The sequence below is a fragment of the Sphaerodactylus townsendi genome, linkage group LG09, assembly GCF_021028975.2.
Source record: "Sphaerodactylus townsendi isolate TG3544 linkage group LG09, MPM_Stown_v2.3, whole genome shotgun sequence".
In the NCBI taxonomy this organism is placed as follows: Eukaryota; Metazoa; Chordata; class Lepidosauria; order Squamata; family Sphaerodactylidae; genus Sphaerodactylus; species Sphaerodactylus townsendi.
The window spans coordinates 52,689,307-52,710,055 of record NC_059433.1 but is presented as its reverse complement, the minus strand read 5'-3'; positions in this window follow the sequence as shown (position 1 = coordinate 52,710,055).

Below are 20,749 nucleotides of genomic sequence, written 5' to 3'. Positions count from 1 at the left end.
TTGAATCCACCTTACAGGGAGACTCTGGACTCCCTAGTTTAAACAACATTGAAAATGATGCTGTTTTGGGGTGGGGTGGGGTGGGGTGGGGTGGGGGAATCCCCCCTGAAACAACATTTCTTTTAATGTTGTTTAGATTAGAGAGCCCGGATTTTCTTTTAAATCCACCTTAAAGGGAGACTCTGGGCTCCCTAGTTTAAACAACATTGAATGTGATGCTGTTTCAGGGTGGATTCCTCCCCTATCCCCAACAGCATCACTTTCAATGTTGGTTGTTATGGGTTTTCCGGGCTGCGTGGCTGTGGTCTGGTAGACCTTGTTCCTAACGTTTTGCCTGCATCTGTGGCTGGCATCTTCAGAAACGTATCACAGAGAGAAGTCTGTTATAACTGCTTCCAGACTTCACTTATAACAGACTTCTCTCTGTGATACACCTCGAAAGATGCCAGCCACCAATGCAGGCGAAAAGTTAGGAACAAGATCTACCAGACAACGGCCACACAGTCTGTAAAACCCACAGCAACCAGTTGAATCTGGCTGTGAAAGCCTTCGACAATACTTCCAATGTTTTTTTAATCTAGGGAGCCCAGATTCTCCCTTTAAATCCACTTCAAAGGGGGTGGATTTAAAGGGAGAATCTGGGGGAAATTTGAGGGTGCCTGTCAGAGGAGCAATCTTTAAGCTAGCAGTACCAAAATTTTCAGGCTATCTTTAGGAGACTATCCTGATGATACTACCCAGGTTTAGTGAAGTTTGGTTCAGGGGGTCCAAAGATATGGACCCTCAAAAGGGTAGCCCCATCTAGAAGAGAAGAAGAGTTTGGATTTATATCCCCCCTTTCTCTCCTGCAGGAGACTCAAAGGGGCTTACAATCTCATTGCCCTTCCCCCCTCATAACAAACACCCTGTGAGGTAGGTGGGGCTGAGAGAGCTCAGAGAAGCTGTGACTAGCCCAAGGTCACCCAGCTGGCATGTGTGGGAGTATACAAGCTAATCTGAATTCCCCAGATAAGCCTCCACAGCTCAGACGGCAGAGCTGGGAAGCAAATCCGGTTCCTCCAGATTAGATACCCGAGCTCTTAACCTCCTACGCCACTGCTGCTCCTATTAGTTCCCATTTGAAACAATGGGGGATGGGGCGCCCCTTGTGGGGGTCCATAACTTTGGACCCCCTGAACCAAACCTCACCAAACTTGACTGGTATTATCAAGAGTGTCACCGAATGATACCCTGAAATTTTGGTGCTGCTATCCTAAAAAATGTACCCCCCTGCCAGCCAAAAAGTGAAAAAACACTACAAATACAAAAAAAACCCACAAACCTGAAACTTTTGCCCTTTCTGACCAAAATGGTTGGGGGGTACCCCATGTACATAGGCAAATAGCCTCTGCCAGTTTCCCTTGGTCCAGCTGTTGGCGAGGAGCCCAGGGGTAGCCCCTCTTCCCAGTCCAGCAGCCAGGGCACTAGTTTCCCTCTGGTCACGTGGGGGGCTGATTTTGTGAGGGGGGGAAGTGACCAGATTAGTTGCACCCAGGATATGGGTTACCCCATGCCCTGGGGCAAATACACCACTGGTTGAAGGCACAGGGGCAAAATGCCATTATGCCCACTGGGAGCTGCCCAGCCCTCCCCGGGGATGTACTAAAAGGAATGCTGAAATTGCCCTTTGGAAACAATGGGGGAAGCTGCTTAAATGACAAGGCATCTTTTGAGTAAAGTAATCCCTATTTTCATCAGATTGTATGCAGGAGCTGCAGTTAAACCATCAATTTCGGTATATCTCTTTGTACTGCATTCCTCAAAACTGTTTTTAGTCCTAGTAGAAATCTGCAGTGTAATCTTAAACAGACTGATACCCTACTAAGCCCACTGATTTTAATGGACAAAAAGCAGTTGCTATACTTAGGATCGATTGTGTTGCTAGATTTGGCCATGAATGTAAACAAGCAACAGAAATTCCACCAGACCTTTGCTTGGTACATTTTCCTGGCATTTTGCAGTGACCTCCTGTCAAAGTCTTAAATGGCAACTTATATTAACACTCCACAATTGGAAACTTGGAGGCTCTCCCTGAGTGAAAATAGTATAGCTGACAAGTATATGAAGTTGAAAGCAGGAACAGCGCTGAAATTAGTAGGATCACTTACTTTATGTGCTGTCACTTTTTTTAATATGCTGAGACACAGCCCATACTTTGGATACAGTAACAGATATAAAATGTGGCCATATTTAAACACATATATTCCATACTTACTTTGCATTTTCATTTGGCTACGTCTATTGAAATATTTCTGGGTAGCTAAATATAAATACACTAATTTTATCTCAATTTTTGGCTCAGTGTATCAACCACCTGCCCAACTATATTTCTTTACTCCTTTTGAGCTTGGCAATCTGATGTGCTAAAAGAGGGCTAAGGCAAAAATGGATTACTGTTCACTTTGGAATTGAAATCAGGTGCCAGCAGTTAGAAAAAGTGAGGTATGTACCACATGGTTAGCTGAACATGTGTTGAGTTTAACATGAGAATTACTCAGCACCAAAAAAATCAAGTGCATGTTGTACAAGAATTGCATGTGCATTCACTGTAATTTGAAAATAAAGTGTAGTCATAGAAAGGTGTACTATCAATTTCTGAGAGCTGCTGAGTAATGAGGACTTTGTATGGACAAGCAGGGAACCTGCTGATACTATGATGATGTAGTTAAAATTTTGACTGTACAACATGCTGTATCGGAGTGGGCTTCAAAGGTCACTTGTAATGATGAATTGTGCTCTCCAGTTCTCGCAAAAACCTTATCATGTTCTACATCGGTATTTGTGCAACTCCACAAATATTGTCCATCACAAAGAGAGGAAAGTTCATGCTCATACAAACACATAATGTTAAAAGGTTACCTGGCAATTATTTCTCTCTGTTGCAAGGGGATATATTATGTGTGGGAAAGGGTAATGTCAATAGAGGCTATGGAATGTGAGGGACGGGAAAGCAGCATGGTCAGTACTTGGATGGGAGACCACCAAAGAAGACTCTGCAGAGAAAGGCATGGCAAACTATCTCTGCTTCTCGCTTGCCTTGAAAGCCCCTTGCTGAGATCGCCATAAGTCAGTTGCAACTTCACAGTGCTACCATACAATATGTATGTCATATGAATACAGACTATCACATGAAGGCAGAAGTAACTACAGTATGGTATTCCTTTGTTAAAGCAAAGGGTCTTCATTACATGTCCTATTTGAATTCATAGTGTATTTTAGAGTCAATTAAAATACATGTTCTGTTGATGCACAAATTATATACTAATCAAGACTGATTAAACACCCCCAGTTCACCATATTTTACTTCGTTCATTTCTAGGACAGCATATGCAAAGCTTGAGGCACTCATCTGAGATTATTTGATAGTCTTCATGTCTTCACCGTTATCAAACAAGTCCCCTTAAGCATCAGAAAAATGTCAAAATCAAGAATAAAGATAATAAATCACAGTCTCATCAGGTAGAATAAACCCTTCTTAACTCAAGACTAAAATTACAAACCAAAGATAGAAAAGGGCTTTGAGTACCTCTCAACAGTGGTGGGATTCAGCAGATTCGCACCACTTCGGCAGAAACGGTTGTTAAAATGGGGCTTCTAAACAACCAGTTGTTAAATTATTTGAATTCCACCACTGCCTCTCAACCTGATCTTCATAAGAGAAATTAAATAGCTACCTCAAGTTTTTCTCCAGTTTAGAATTGCAGGAAAGAAAAGAGAAAATGTTAAGAAACAGGGCAATCAGTTGATTTCTGATCATTTGACTGCTCATTTGGTTACTCATAGCTAAATGCATGAATTCACATTGTATTTGAAGTGCTACGTATTCATACAAAATTTCTGTCCACAGTGTCTGATGATCTATGACTTGGCTGCCTCATACAAGCCAGTCACCACTTGACAACAGTGATCGAGTGATAATTGTGCATGTACAAACCAGATTTTATGCTCATGTTTTGACTCAGTCCAGCCACCCTCATTCTAAATAGTATCAGACTCTTGTTGACACTCCTGCCCTATGTGTGATATAGATGTTTAGAGAGTAACGACAGACATTTCACAGATGTTGCTTCTCCTGGATAGGTGCTGCACTGCCAGACCTGAATCCTGCTGGCGTAAGGGAAGAAAAAGGGTTGGTGAGCGAAGCAAGTGGCTGTCAGCTGGGTTGGGCCAACTGGGTGAGAGCAATTGAGATGGAGCAGTAGTGATCTGAATTCTCTAACGCCGCCACTCTTTTTTTCAGGCCAAATAAACCAGATACTTGGAAACTTTTTTTTAACCACTCGGGCATTTTCTTCAAAACTTCAGTATTCAGGTAGCAGTTGGAAATCCATACCCAAAGAGAGTTTTGTGACACCTGACAGACTAACATATTTATTAGAGCATATCCTTCTGTGAGCTTGAGCTTGCTGAAGTGGTCTCAAGCCCCAGAAAACTTACCATAAATTAATATATTTTCGTATTTATTGCAACAGACTAATTTGACTCCTCTCTGAATTTTGTACCTACTAATGCAGTGTCATCTGTAGTAGATAAAAATTCTACTACATTATATCTGTAGTAGATAAAATTACTGTAGTGGATGAAGATGGTTGGATAGAAAGGGGTTTGTTGCTTTGGCAGCAGAGTTCAGTCCTCATCATCTCCAGTTAAAAAGATCTTCAGTATCAAAGCTGTGAAAGGGCTGGAGAGTCAGCAATAGCCAGAGAATATTGTCCAGGCTTGACAAACTGATGATCTGACAGCTGTGTAGGTTTTGGTTGGTAACGGTGACATTTCAGGGTCAAAATGGGGTGGGGGACAGAATTCATAGCAAGTTTCAAAAGACCTACTCATATGTTTATCCAGAAAGGAATATACAAAGAAAATGTTTCTGTCTACATTCACATGTTATAATAATCAAATAAATAGCTGCACCTAAAGAATCATCACATGTGATCTGAATCAACCATTACAAGTCCTGTTTGCTTGATTCTGCTGCAGGATGAACTGTTGCAACATTAGAATGAGATGATCTAAACATGTGGTACATCTGTCTACCCTAGCAATCTTTACAGGTGCAGAGGAGGGCTATCTCCTAATCAGGTGGTTCTACAGTAGCTATAGCCTCAACAAAGCAAAAACAGAAACCTCTGTAGTTAATTTCCAAATGAAAATGCCAGCTAAACCTTGATAACATTTCAGTACCTAACAAAATTATACAATGTCAATAGTGAGTATGAAAAGCATCTTGATCGAAACAGTCATGATTTTATTGTTTCAGCAAAGGTCTACTAAATAACAGTGGACAGATATGTCAAGAAGAGGCAATAAAAGGAATCTGTAGCCATGCAAAGAATCAAGAGATTCTATTCTCACATAGCAGCAAGTACACCCTGCTTGGCTGCTGCCAGCCCCCACCCCAGAAACAAGGAGCTGGAACATTGCTCTCCCTGTTGCCACTGCTATCCACCTGCTCTCTGCTTCAGCTTCTGCCACCCATGCCTCTCTCCCAGATTGGTGCCCTGAGGTGAGGTTGATGGGCACAGCAGTGAGCCGGGTTGCTGCAATGGGGCTCAACGGCTGAGCAGGAGACGGGTATGCATGCCCCTCTCTTGTGCTGATACCCTCCCACTCCACCCATCCGTCTGCCTGTCCACCTTCCTGTCTGCCTGCCTCTGGCGCCACCAATGCTGGCAACCTGCCTTCACTTGGCCCACAGTGCAGGTGATCAACATCAGGCCTGATCACAGCTTTTCTCTGGGGCAATATTATCTTTCCTGGGTGTTTTGGAGCAGTTCAAAAGCAAAACTGCTATTCTCCCTTGCCACTGCTTCCATTTTGTTTTTAGCGGTGCCCTCCCACTGAACATTACTGGCGGGAACCCAAATGCCCTGGTGGAGGAAAATGGTAAGTGAAAGAGAACTGTTTGTCCATCCTCTAAAGCAGCCATTTCCCTCAAGGGGAACTGATCTCTGTATTATGCAGATAATTCTGGAAAAACTCCAGAACTGGGACCTTGGCAACCATAACCTGGCCTTAGGAAAATATAACTGTCGAGAATTGCACCTTTAGCTAGGATTGTTCTTGTTGAATGGCTGGCTGATGAGTTTGGGGGGGGGGGGCATGTTTCACCTGGGTACTGCTGATTGGTTGATATTATAAATGCTATATGGGGGTTTCACCTGGGGGTTTCACCTGGGTACTGCTGATTGGTTGATATTATAAATGCTATATGGTGGTCTTTGTGTGGGGCAAGGAATAGTATTGTCTGCTATTATCCTACCCGAATCAATTGTGATTTTGAAAGAAAGAGTACATGAACTTTGGAAAGAAAAGCTGGGCTTTGCACAGCAACATGCAGTCAGTTCCTGCTGTTTTTCATTCTCAGACTGATGCAGCAGCATGCTATTTTTATCTTTTCTCCCCTCCCCTTGTTTGGCTGATGCCCACATCTATGCAAACATACATATGATATTAAGAAGAGTACCCTTAGCTAAATATAGTAAGAAAAATGAGAGACTGTGTGGGCAAATACTCTACAAGAACTGAATAGCTTTTTCCTAGATCAGCTTGCCCGAATGAGATCTACTTCTGAGGAAGCATTATCAACTGAAACTACTCATTTAGGGATTCAGCACGTAAACATGCCAACAAAAATGTTATGTCCCTTAATGTGTTGAAATGCGCAGTGGAAGCTTTTCTTGTTATGAAGTTAAATAACTTCTTCGGATAATTGCTTGCAAATGAAACTGATATTAAAGTGAAAACAACTGACAACCCTATTCCCGCCATTCCCATGATGTCAATACTGCTCATGCAAGAGCACCCTCATTTTTTTTCTGGATAATTCTATAGTATGTTTGCACTACAGCAGCAGGAGAGTACTGCTCACTGGTAAGACAGCATGGTTAAAATACAGAAACTATGAAATTGGTTTTTCTATACTATTCTTTGCTACTTTCTTTGCCACTGTTGTATTCTCATCGATAAGGTCATATTCTCAGCTGATCCCCAAACACACAAAAATACTTGCACACTCACACTGTTTAATCCAGTTATATGAACATGGTATCGTTGCTGAGATTAGTTTGAAATTTTTTCTAAGCTTAGTTTGTAAGCTCCCAATGCAAAAACAGCATTCTGGTATTGTCTTATTAAATACAGCAGAGTACACACCCTTAAAATCTGGATTTCCACCTGACAGTTCTCTAGTTCAATTTAAAGTCTCTCACATCACTGAACAAATGGTCCCACCCACCCGCTGCATTGACAAAAGCCACGTGGGGCTGTAGTAATGAGGGGAAATGGGCAGCATTGTGACTATTTCCACGAGAGTAATCTGTGCTGGGTTTTCCTTCTTCCCCAGAATGCCCTGGTACACATGTGCACCACCCAGAATTTCCCCAGTTTTTTTCGGATGTTTCACAAATCAGCTTTGCTCCAAATTTTTGGGAATGATCATTGTAAAGCTTGGATAGCTGCAGTATGGGCGGGAGATCAGAGGTGTACCAGCCAAAAATGGTGCCCAGGGCATGACTGGCTCCCCATGCCCCCTTCCCACCTGGCTGCCCACACCTTCACCTCCCCCCATGTCCCAATTATGGAAGCTCAGCAGCAGGTGGCTCAGATGGGTGCTGCAGCCGTTGCCAGCCTCCCTGTCAGCAGGAGGGCCGAAGAGGACAGAAGCCGACATCAGGCGCCTGCCTGAATCACTCGCCACCTCCTAGCCTAGCCAGGCTCCACAGTGGGCAGCTCAGGTGGGCACCACAGCCACCTTCCCTGTCAGCAGGGAGGCCAGGGAGTGCAGGAGCTGGCATCACGGCACCACTCGCCGCCACCCAGCTGGGCTCAGCAGCATGTGGCTCAGGCAGGTGCCGTGGCCACAGCTGGCCACCCTGTCAGTAGGGAGGCCAGGGAGTGCAGGAGCCAGCCTGCAGCCATGGAGGCCACCTGAGTAGCACAGAGGAAACCACCCCACAAGATCAAATGGCATGTGACTGGGGACATGGGATAACCCATGTCCCGATTGGCGGTATGCCACTCAGGGAGATTCAGAGTTTTCTGTCCATGTGGCTGCTGTGTTCTATGATGCTATCCCTGCTGCAGCCATTCCCTGCTCCTGCTACTGGGGGGCGGGAGGGGGAAGCGCTTTTTATTTCTGCCAAGAACAGTGTATTCTATGAATACCAAGATTGCAAATTCTATGCACATATGCACAGCACTTTTCCTTCACTACGCAGTATCCACATACATCTACTTACCAAAGGTGGACTCCAAATGACATAAATAAAAAAATATTGGGATACGTTTTTAGTGCTACATGGCAGGTTACTATGCAAACTTTGCAATCAACCCTCAAAAGTCTTCAAACTCACACTTTCCCTTCTCTCTTTTAACCTATCTCTCCTTTCTTTTCAACTTTCTCTCCTTTCTCTTTTCATTTATCTCTCCTTTCACCTACCTCTCCATTCTTCCTTTTCACCTTTGTTTCTTTTTTCTCTTTTCATCTACTTCTTTCTCTTTGCATTCATTTTTCCTTTTTCTCTTTTATCTCTCTTTTCTTCCTTTTTCTTTATCTCTTTATCTTTATCTCCTTTATCTTTTTTCCTATTCTCTCTTTCCATCCATCTCTCCATCTATCTCCATCTTTTTTTCTCCCCCCCCCCTCCCGGGAATTGCAGATCTTGTCTTTCCCAGAACATCATAACATTATTGCCAATATTATCAGATCTCAAGAGCACAAAAAGAAAGTTCCTCTCTCATATACAATCTTACCCTTCACAGGCTTTTCTTTTCTAATAATGGGGAAGAATTATGAGAACTGGTTTCTTTTGTGGGGAGGGGAAGAGAAGAATTATGATAGGGAGATAATCAATCACTGAAAACATTCCTTGGAGTAGCGATGTCTACTGTAGAGGTGGTCTTTATTTCATGCCTGTGCTGCATATGAATGGAGCTGCGTGTGTGTAGAAGTATTTCAAGGAAAGGGGGGCATTGCTTTGATATCGTAATCTAAAAAATGGGTTCTGATATTTGGGTGTGTGTGTAATTTTAGTTCTTGTCCAAGAAGCCATTTTCTGCAGCTGCAGCACACCCCAAAACTGAAGCATTCACTTCTGCTGCTGCCCTCGGCCCCATCCCTCCCTCACAGACATGGCAGATTATGTGAGGTCACCTGCAGTCTGCCAACCCCCATCCCACCCTTTTCCTTTCTCACCTCAGCTGTGCTGCATAACTTAGGTGGAAAAACAAAAAAGCCCAATAAAATATAGGAGGGGGGACAGAGCTTAGAATTCATCTCTGCCATTTTGAATGCAAAATTTAGATCCTCCTCCCAAATGTGGGACTGCCACCCTTCAGTGTCTCCTTTGAGCAGATCAAAGGAGATTTTCTTTTGATCTGGCTCAAAGGTGAGAGTCCCAGAAAGCCCACACAGTTTTGTCATATGGAAACACTCATTTTTTTAAATTTCATATGTACTGCTCTCATATTTCATGGTTTCTTGAATTATGGAAGTTCAATAAACTGTGGCATGGTTTCTTGAACTGTGGCAGTATAGTTCAAATTAGCCTATGGTTCAATCTATTTTCGCCCTCCTTCTAATTAAACATTACATATATCCTCATGAACTGTAAATGAAAAACTAAAAGTGTTCCAGGTCAGCTAGGGGCAATAATCACTTGTTATGGCTTATTTGTGCTTCCATGTTAACACTTCAGATAAGGTACTTATTTGGTATGCTCTGTTAATCTCCATATAGTGGTTCTAATCATTAGGGAAAATATTGTAAGGGTAAAAAAAATTCTGAAAACTCTTATAGCAATTGAGACTAATTGTCCATATACTAAAGACACTTGCTTCTCAGTGCAACATATGCTGCGCACTGAAGAAAGCATGGAAGTAATTTGAAGAATCTACTCTTATTACTCTCACAGCTTTTGGGAAGAAGAAGTTTAGCTGTGTGAGGAACAATAATACATTCCATGAGCATCTTGGATAATAATTATGAACTGAAGCAGTTGTCCATAAATGTATAATTGTGTATTTAGAAGTTTCAAGCTTTGGCCTTCAAAGTAGTATTATATATGAAACACACAACCCTGTATAGCACACAGTAGTCAGTCCAGTTCCACATATAGGTTGTTGTTACAGTGCTGCTCATTTATTTAACAAATATGAGTCATTTTAACCCAAACCACCTCAGCATTGTTATCTGAATTGTGCAAAGGCTTCAGAAAATCTTATAAGAGGAATTTTTTTTCAAAAAATACAGCAAGAAAAGCCATCCTCTGCAATGTTTGGTTAGCATATACTTTGCCCACTGATTTTTCTGGGTTTGGCTTATTATTGACTCAGAGTAAGAGATAAACTGAAGGTATGTTGAACAGGTGTCATCATATATGGATTATACTCTCTGCATCTCTAAATAGATAGGAATAAGATCAGCCTGATCCAAATTGATAGTGATTTGTGCCCATGCACATTCATGTTTAAGGTGTTTTGGACCTTTACATCAACTCCCCAGAGGGCATGCATATCTTGTGATCAAGGCAGGCAGGGATAATTTGCTTCACCATTGTGTGTCGCACAGAAGTTGTGGGCCAAGATAATGCCTGTCTTTGTCCCCAGACATGCTGCTTGGGTCAAATCCAGTGGTGGGATTCAGCAGGTTCTCATCACTTGGGCAGAACCGGTTGTTAAAATGGTGCTTGTGAACAATCAGTTGTTAAATTATTTGAATCCCACCACTGGTCAAATCCCATGCGAATCTCCTTCAAGGCCCTAAAAACCAGACCACAGCTTGGACCCACAAAACCAACCAGACCAAAGCACAGCTGATTTAAATGCAAGTTCATAATTATCTGCTTCTTATGCAGCAAAACTGTAAACAGTCCTACTATAAGTCCCATTGACATATTTTTTAATCTATAATCCGCTATAATTTTAAACTATAATTAATAATTCAATATAGTGGGCATTCCTCAAGTACCATGAGCTATTAGAGGAAGGCTCCTTAGACTGGAGAGAGGCTTCAAACTTTGTTTAACAGAGCAGTAGGATGCATAATACTTCATAATGATGCAATTCTTCACCTGGGCCATTTTCAGTGAAGAGAAAAATGTTTAGTCTCATTTTAGTAGTGTAGTTTAGGTATGCTGCAAAACATGTAATTTATCACTATATATTTGTGAACAAGGTTAGAAGTCCATAATATCCTGTGCTACTGCGATCTGATACTATACAGTGCTTTTATTTCCTGGTTGTTATCTGGATTGTCTTGAAAAATTCACATGTCCAGTGATGCTGTCATCTTTGACTGATTATATATTATAAAATGTTTTCTCTGTTTGATTTCTGAAATGACAAAGGAATGTCTTGATGCAGCCACTGCAGTTTAATTTGATTGAGCAGATCGTATCTAAAAATCATAACTTTCCCAGGGCTTTGTTGAAAAGTAAGCAATGATTTTATGTCTTTGTCTTGTGCTTTGCTTAAGTGTGTGTTATGGTGTATGAGTGTTGGCTATACTTATTAGCAGCATTCATAAAACCCAATGTATAGTAGCCCATGAAAGACTAGTTTAGATGGCTGCTTCTTTGACAACTGATTAAGCACTGCAGTGTTAGACTGGAAGAAACACTATTTTGAAATCAAATGGAGACGGCTGCCCTTCAGAATGCCAAACATACGTAGATGAGTCAAAACCTTTTGCTTTGGAACCCAATAGAAACTCCAGACAACATTGAATGGACTTAAATGGCTTATTTAAATCAACTGATGTATGTGAAACAATTAGTTATATTGATAACTGAGGGCAGGCTGTACTAGGATACCTACCAATAGCTGCTTTTATTCTGGCAAATCCACCCTTGCTGCAAACTTAGCCGGTGGCTATTTCCAACCTTGTTCATCCTCACATGCACTTATTAACATATCTCCAGGGGTTAGAAACTTTAAAAAAAAATGAAAGTTGGATATTCAGATGAACTGTTAAGCTCATTGATCAATGATCTAGTGATGTATTGATGTTTTGATGTAAGATATTAAAAACAAGAAAAGAAAACCACTCATCTTCAGGGTGAGGGGAGCAGGCAGAGTGGTTTGACCATGCCAGGCCATTCATTGAAATGTGGATTAGAAGTGGGTGGGAGTGAGTGGGACAAAGACAACAAACAGAAACATTCCACACAAAGAAAAGGGCTACTCAAAACCAGCTTTCAAAAACAGTGGGCTAAGAGTGGCCTCAAAAGAACCAAAAAGGTGGAATGAAAGCTAAAGGCAGAAAAATGTGTACAAAAATCAGCAGATAAACAGAACAAGAAGAAGAAGAAGAAGAAGAAGAAGAAGAAGAGGAGGAGGAGGAGGAGGAGGAGGAGGAGGAGTAGAGGAGTAGTAGTAGTAGTAGTAGTAGTAGTAGTAGTAGTAGTAGTAGTAGTAGTAGTAGTAGTAGTAGTAGTTTGGATTTATATTCCACCTTTCTCTCCTGTAAGTAGACTCAAGGTGACTTAGAAGCTCCTTTCCCTTCCTCTCCCCACAACAGACACCTTGTGAGGTAGGTGTGGCTGAGAGAATTCCGAAGAACTGTGACTAGCTCAAGGTCACCCTTCAGGAATGTAGGAGTGTGGAAACACATCTGGTTCACCAGATAAGCCTCTGTCACTCAGGTGGAGGAGTGGGGAATCAAACCCGGTTCTCCAGGTTAGAAACCACCTGCTCTTAACCACTACACCTCGCTGGCCAGAAGAAGGCCAGAACCTACAAAAATAAATGCAGAAAAAACCCCAATGCACATTCATCTTCTCCCATTCTTCTATTAAAATTGATTCCTTCCAAAGTTGCTTTTTATGTTGCCTCAGATATACTGGGATGTGCCTGGTTGCAACTGTGCACATTTAGTATTCATTACAAACATCAAAACTACAATCTGAAGAGGAAAACGTATGCAAAGAAAAATTAACATTGGGGCAGAGAGAAAAAATTGCAATAAATGCTATTCTAGAGGCATTTTACAAAGCTCAAGTTTTCATTTCCTGATTGAACCTAAAGAGTAGTGGAAGGGGAGACACAGTGGTAACGATTCCAGGAGAAAGAAATTAAAACCTGAAGTAGAAAAAGAGATTGAAAGCCTCCCACAAAAGCCAGCAAGCTGGCAAAATCCGTAATTAAAAAGCATAAAGAGTAGCCTTGGCAACTGCTGTCTATGGCTACATGATGGTTTTTTAGTATAAGCAACTACCCTAAAGCAGGTATGTGCATTTATAATACTGTGCATATGAAGTATTATCCAGGAAATTAAAATATTTTCAGAAGATCCTTGGCACAACTAATTATCAGTCTCCATAATAAAAGAGTAGTTCTCTTCTAACTCAATTTACATGAAGATGAAAAGTGAAGGGATTACATAAATGGGTATCAGATTATAAACAGGTTTAATTAATAGACAACTTGCACTCTATGCTCAGTGTGTGCTGCAAAGAGGTGACTTTAGGTAGCTGTAAGATTTATGTAAGCCTGCAGTTTGACCCCAGATTGTATCAAAGTCTGGGAAAGTACCAGTGGATTTCTGAGAGAAATGAAGGAAAACAACATTAAATTTATACCAGCCAATGTGGCTGTAGGGAACAGGAATTCAAAACATGACCATATTTGTTAATGTTTGTTCACCTTAAATCTTCCAAATTGTATCTTCTACTAATTGCCAGGCAGAGTGGACCAAAGGTTAGCAGTCCTATCTATGAGAATCAAATCAACAGCCAGATTATTCTTTGAAAAGTGTGAATTTTTGCAAGCCTTAGGGTTAATGATTTTTGTGATTAGTACTTGAAACTAGATAGCTGCCTTTGCATAAGCAGTCCTCTTCTTTTTTTTAATGGAGCAACTTCCATCTGTTAGATATCCCTTTTTACTTGAAGAAGACTATTGATTCATGGTCTTGACTCCTGTTCTTCAACTTTATTACTTATCTCTTCTTGAGACTATTAAAACTTGGGACTATGACCCATTATGTATGGAACACTTACCTCAGGGCTCTTCACTGCACAGTGAGGTTGTAGTGAGGTCTCCTCACATTTTTCTGCTTACATGCGAAGAGACACTTACTGTGCAGCTTGTCTGCTGAATACTCACAGGTCTGCTTTTCCTGGTTCTCCTAACTCTGCCCATCAACTCACTCTTAAAGGCACAGATCTCATCACACCTGGTAGTCTCAAGATTGCTGGGTTTGTAAGAAAAAACCTTTTAAATTACTGTTATATCTATATTTCTATTATAGTAGTTATATCAATATTGTAGCCCTTCCAAAAATACCCCCCTCAAATGAAAAAGGCAAAGCAATTCCCTGAATTACATGCTGCTGAAGGAGATAATGTCCTGATACTCTCCCCGCCACACACACACACCCTGCCACTGCTGCTGCAGAAGAAGAGAGAGGCTTGTTATTTTGATATTCCTGTTTTACATACATCATTTTTTCAATATATCTAATATGTTACAAATGCTTGAAATTGAAGTAAAATTTTAAAAAGCCCTCTTGATCATTGGGGAGGGCAGAAGTAGAACAGAGGAGGTGGGGTGGAGCCAAAAAGATGCCCTGCTTGTACTATCCATAGAAATGCCAACTTGTCCTGTGAATTTAAATGAGCACCATACAACCCCCACATCTGCTCCCTGCCACCCCTGTAGTTCTGGGGGGGGGATTCACGCCATCCCTGGAAAGGGGGGGGCTGAGTGTATGGGAATTTTAAGACCAAGCTCTCTCTATTATTATTATATCAAGATATTGATGTATCAATATGAGAATTTAGAGGTCAGTTTGTTTTGGCTAGGCCCATGTGATTGAACTTCTTCTCCTTGACTTTTACTTGCTGGCTACTGAAAGATGCCAGCAGGCACAGGCATATCTAGGGAAAATGTGGGCTGGTGCAAAATCTGATTCCCCTCCCCCAATATGGCAGGTGGCCCCTTTTGTAAGGGAGGCAGGGATTAAAAGACTCCTTGGGCACCTTAAGGATAGCAGCTTGATTGCCACACAAAGAATAGATAGATGCCAATGGCAATAGAATCCCTCATCTCCCTGCCCCATACCTGCTGTCCATTTCCTTCAAGGAAATGCTTTGATAAACTTCTAGGAGCAAAAGAAATGCAATCTATGTCAGCAGCTCCTTCCATTCCCTATTAACCACATTAGGAATGGTGTTTTATGAATATATAGCTGGTGCACTAGGCATTTTATTGTATTTAAAAATTCATGTGTTCTGAACATGTCCTGGTAATACTAAGCCAGTGGTGCTCAACCTGGGGGTCGAATGACCCTTTCACAGGGGTCACCTAAGACTCTCTGCATCAGTGTTCTCCATCTGTAAAATGGATAAATGTTAGGGTTGGGGGTCACCACAACATGAGGAACTGTATTAAAAGGTTGCAGCATTAGGAAGATTGAGAACCACTGTACTAAGTTCAGCACTGAGTGTTTCCTTTCTGATTTTTTCCATGCACTGCCAAACTGTTTGCTAACCAGTAGCACCCTTTGACCCAGTTTTCACAGGGCTCTCAAAACAGGCTGTTGCTGATGTTCTGTTTTTGCTCTGCTTTTCATATGTACAGGGAAACCTTGAAATAGCCAATAGCTTTTTTGTGGAGCAAAGGTGACTGGTGGGCTGAAGGCTAAAAAAAGAAACAGTGCAGAACACTAGCAGTTGCCTTAATCCTACAGATAAACAACATCTATCTGACATTTAAGCAACTTTGAGGCTAAGTTTTCTCAAAAGAAAAAAATGTTTGTCACTTTATATGATCTAAATAATCCCTCATGTCTGACCTAGTATGAGATCAAGGTGCTTAATAACTGTTTGGCTTTAAAAGTCTGGATACTTTTCAGCAACATACATATATATGAGGAAATGAATATTTCACTTGTCCATGGCCTGCTTGCACTTTATTTATTTATTTATGTTATTTGTTTGTTAATTATAGTCTGCCTTTCTCACTGAAACTCAAACAGGATTACACAATGTAAATCAATGCAATCAATTATATGGTACATCTAATAAGCAATGTGATAGGACCATGAATTGAAGCATGTGAAATGCAGCTACTGTCCAAAGCATTACTATTAAAGACAATGTGTTAAAACATTGTAGAACATGGTATTTACATTATTAGAAACATTTTAAGGGTCAGTCTGTTAAGACGTAGTGCTGTTTCTTTCCTCCTGAATAAATCTGTTTTACGTACTTCGTAAAATGCCAGGAGAATGAATCCTAACTTTACATTATTTTTACCCAATGTAACTAGATGTTACCTGCAAAACCACTGTAAATGAACTAGGCTGTGAACTTTTTTGTGCCAAGTGTGGAGAGGCAGAGTTCAGTTAGCTTCCACCCTGCAAAGATTGCCTATCCATGCACACACTTAATATCCACTTCCAGGCAGGAATTTGGAGATATGGTATGCAAGCCAGCCAAATGTACCTAGCCCAAAGGAATATGGATGATCAATTGGCTGTTTGAACGAACATCAAGACCAGCAACAAACAGTTCTTCAAGTACATCAAAAGCAGGAAGCCAGCAAGGGAAGCGGTAGGCCCCTTAGATGACAAAGGAACAAAGGGTGTGCTAAAAGATGGCAGGGAGATTGCACAGAAGCTGAATGAATTCTTTGCATCTGTCTTCACCCAAGAGGAGGTGAGGAACATTCCTGCACCTGAACCAAGCTTCTTAGGAGGCGAATCCGAGGAACTAGCGAAGATAGTGGTAGACAAGGAAGAAGTTCTGGCAGCCATTGATAAACTAAATGTTACCAAATCCCCTGGCCCAGATTGCATTCACCCAAGAGTTCTTAAAGAGCTCAAGCATGAAATTGCTGATCTTCTCACTTTAATATGCAACTTATCCCTGAAATCAGGCTCCATCCCTGAAGACTGGAAGATGGCCAATGTCACACCAATCTTTAAGAAAGGATCTAGGGGGGACCCGGGAAATTACAGGCCAGTCAGTTTGACATCTGTTCCTGGTAAATTAGTAGAATCTATCATTAAAGATAAAATTATAAAACATGTAGAAAAGCAAGACCTGCTGAGAAAAGAGTTTCCAGCATGAAAGCTTTCTGCAGAGGCAAAATCCTGTCTTACAAACTTACTTCAGAGTTCTTTGAGGGTGTAAAACAGGCAAGTGGACAGGGGTGGAACCAGTGGACATTGTCTACTTGGATTTCCAAAAGGCTTTTTTGACAAAGTTCTCACCAGAGACTGTTTGAGAAAACTCAGCAATGAAGGAATAAGAGGGGAAGTCCCTCCTATGGATTAAAAACTGGTTGAGAAACAGGAAACAAAGAAGTGGGTGTAAATGGGAAGTTCTCACAATGGAGAGATGTCGGGAGTGGTGTCCCCCAAGGATCCGCTTTGGGACCAGTGCTCTTTAACCTATTCATAAATGACCTGGAAGTAGGGGTGCGTAGCGTGATGGCTAAGGATTTGCAGATGATACCAAATTATGTGGTGGCTGGGGAGAACCACAAAGGATTGCGAAGAGCTCCAAAGCAGACCTTGATAAATTAGGTGGAGTGGGCTCAGAATGGCAAATGCAGTTCAATGTAGCAAAATGTAAAGTGATGCACATAGGGCAAAAAATCCAAACTTCACATACACGCCATACAGGGTCAGTGCTATCAGTCACAGACCACAGGAAAGGGATTTAGGCGTCTTAGTTGATAGTTCCATGAGCAATGTCAACTCAATGCACTGGCAGCTGTGAAAAAAGGCAAACCTCTATGCTGGGGATCATTAGAAAAGTGCTGAATTGAGAATAAAACTGCAAAGATTGTATCATGCCCTTATATAAAGCAGTGTGAGATGCGACCGCACTTGGAGTACTGTGTCCAGTCTCTGGTCGCCCGCATCTCAAAAAAGGATATTGAGGAGATAGAAAAAGTGCAGAGAAGGGCAACAAGGGATGATTGAGGGACTGGGAGAGCACCTTCCCTATGAGGAGAGGCTGCCAAAAGCGTAAATTGGGACTCTCTTTAGTTTGGAGAGGAGGCTGGGGGGGGGCATGAGGGGGGGGGATATGATTGAAGTCTACAAAATTATGCATGGGGTAGAAAATGTTGACAGAGAGAAATTTTTCTCTCTTTCTCACAATTAGAACCTAGAACCAGGGGCATTCATTGAAAATGCTGGGGAAGAATGAGGACTAATAGAAAGGAAACACTTCTTCACGCAACGTGTGATTGGTGTTTGGAATATGCTGCCACAGAGGAGGTGGTGATGGCCACTAACCTGGATAGCTTTAAAAGGGGCTTGGACAGATTTATGGAGGAGAAGTCGATTTATGGCTACCAATCTTGATCCTCCTTGATCTGAGATTGCAAATGCCTTAACAGACCAGGTGATCGGGAGCAACAGCCGCAGAAGGCCATTGCGTTCACATCCTACATGTGAGCTCCCAAAGGCACCTGGCCACTGCGAGTAGCAGAGAGCTGGACTAGATGGACTTTGGTCTGATCCAGCTGGCTTGTTCTTATGTTCTTATGTTCTTATGAACTACCCACACCAATTGTAATTTTGGAAATTATCATGCAAGGGTCAGGGTGTGCATTCCTGACAATGGCCATACAGCTCATCACAGTCCTATGGCCATACTTGCACAGCTATGTGTAAATTATAGACATGTAGCAACTAGATGTGGACTTTGCATTTGACCTTCAGGACTCAGAAGATTTCAGAGATGACAAACATTAACAGTCTAAAAATATTAGATGTTAGCAATTGTGAAATGATAATGTAAGATTAGTAGACAAAATATATCCATATTGAACAGTTACTGTACTCATGAAATTAAAAGATGTTCTTTTGTGGTGACATAAAATTTCCTACTGGGCTGTTAACATTGATCACATAAAAATCACATAAAATGTGATCCATTCTCGTGCATCTAACTGTGGCATATCAAAATAAATTTCTTCATGTTATGACTCATTGGAAATATAAGAATAAGCTACAGTTGTCTAATACATATAATGTTAGGTTACTAAATATAACTTTAGATGATTAGCTGGATCAGGTAAATCATCCTATGCCATAAACTTTACAAAAATGTGGGGGGAATTAACTTTTTCTTTTATTTGTGGCTTATATCATAAAAACAGTAACGGACAGAGGAATTATTAGTAATAGTTATTTGTAATGGAATTTATTAGCTTTCCAACACTGCTCTAAAATTTGGAAGTGAACACTTGGTTCATGAATGAGAACATTAGAAATACACGTTACTTGATACCACTATGTCAATTTTTGGCTCTTAGCCCACAGACTAATTAAAAACTTTCAAAGGCAGACAATCATGGTGCTGTTGCTATAGTAGCTGTACAAAGAAAGATAGATGCACACACAATATGAGTCTTTTTACTGTTTTGTGTGTGTGTGTGTGTGTAAAAAATATGTCCAAGACTGGATCTACCCATTACTGGGCATCACAGTACTGTACTTATTTACCTCCTGGAGTTTCTTGTGCACACAGTAAAATCCATGTAGTGAATTAATATATTAGTGCAGTATCCAACAAAGTTTGGATCCTGTTGCATTCAGGGCTCTTCTGTGACAGCTTAGTTCTAAATTTTCCTCAGCCATGACTACACAGCCTCTGAGCCCAGCTGTAGGCTAATAAAATAAAAGTCTCATTAAGTAAGTAAGTAAGTAAGTAAATAAATAAATAAAAAGCAAACTCAGCTAATCTCCTTAGCTTGTGGATAATAATGCTAGTGAATCAGAAGAATTTGGTATTCCTAGGCTGGAAATATGAAACTCAAAGGCTTTTAAGTTTGCATTCAAATAAAAGTATTACATCAACTAACTCAAAACATTTATTATGATCAGTTTAAAAAAATTAACAGCACAGTTTATGCAAATGTAAAATTACTACACAAAGATTAGAATTCCTATTCTTATTGTGCTATAATTAATTATACCATATTAATATAATTAATTAATAAATACTATATATATAACTGTAATACTATAAATATAATTAATACTACATAATTAATTATGCTATACTACTACTATCATTAATTCTTAAAACCTTTGGAATATCTGCTTCCTTATGGACAAAGCTGTGGCCAGTGGGAGAAAATGCGTCTTAATGTATCTTTTAAAATGATCTTTGGGTAATGGTATGACATCAGTTTGGGTGTAGGGGGGAAGGATCTGGTTTTACAATAAAGTTTCCAGCTATTCCTAAAGAGAAATGATATGGTTTTTCCCAGAATGAGTCACATTATCACTGAGGGAACTTCCAAAGAAAAGGCCCAGCAATTACAGAGATTTTAGAACTTTCCCCCTAACATTTCTTCAGTACCATTTATAAATTGTCAGATCCTTTATAATTTGAGCCTGGGGGCATAATTATTAAATAAAAGTGGAGATCTGTGATGTTAATAAGATTTTAAAAATTGGCTATCTCCATTATTGCACTTGTTCATTTTCATTATTACATTCATTTTCCTTCTCCTGATTTCAGTAACATTTCAGCTGCAAGTAATATATCCCATCATAATTAGATACTTTTTTTCAAAGACTTTATCCTTCATTTATAGGATACTGCATGCCAAATTTCAGAGAGAGTCCCATTTTCTATAGACAATGAAAAGCAAAATACATTTCTGGCTGTTACTTTTCTTCTATCCAGTTGGGATGAAATCCTCTGAAATAGTAGCCTTCTCGCCCAAGATGTGATTC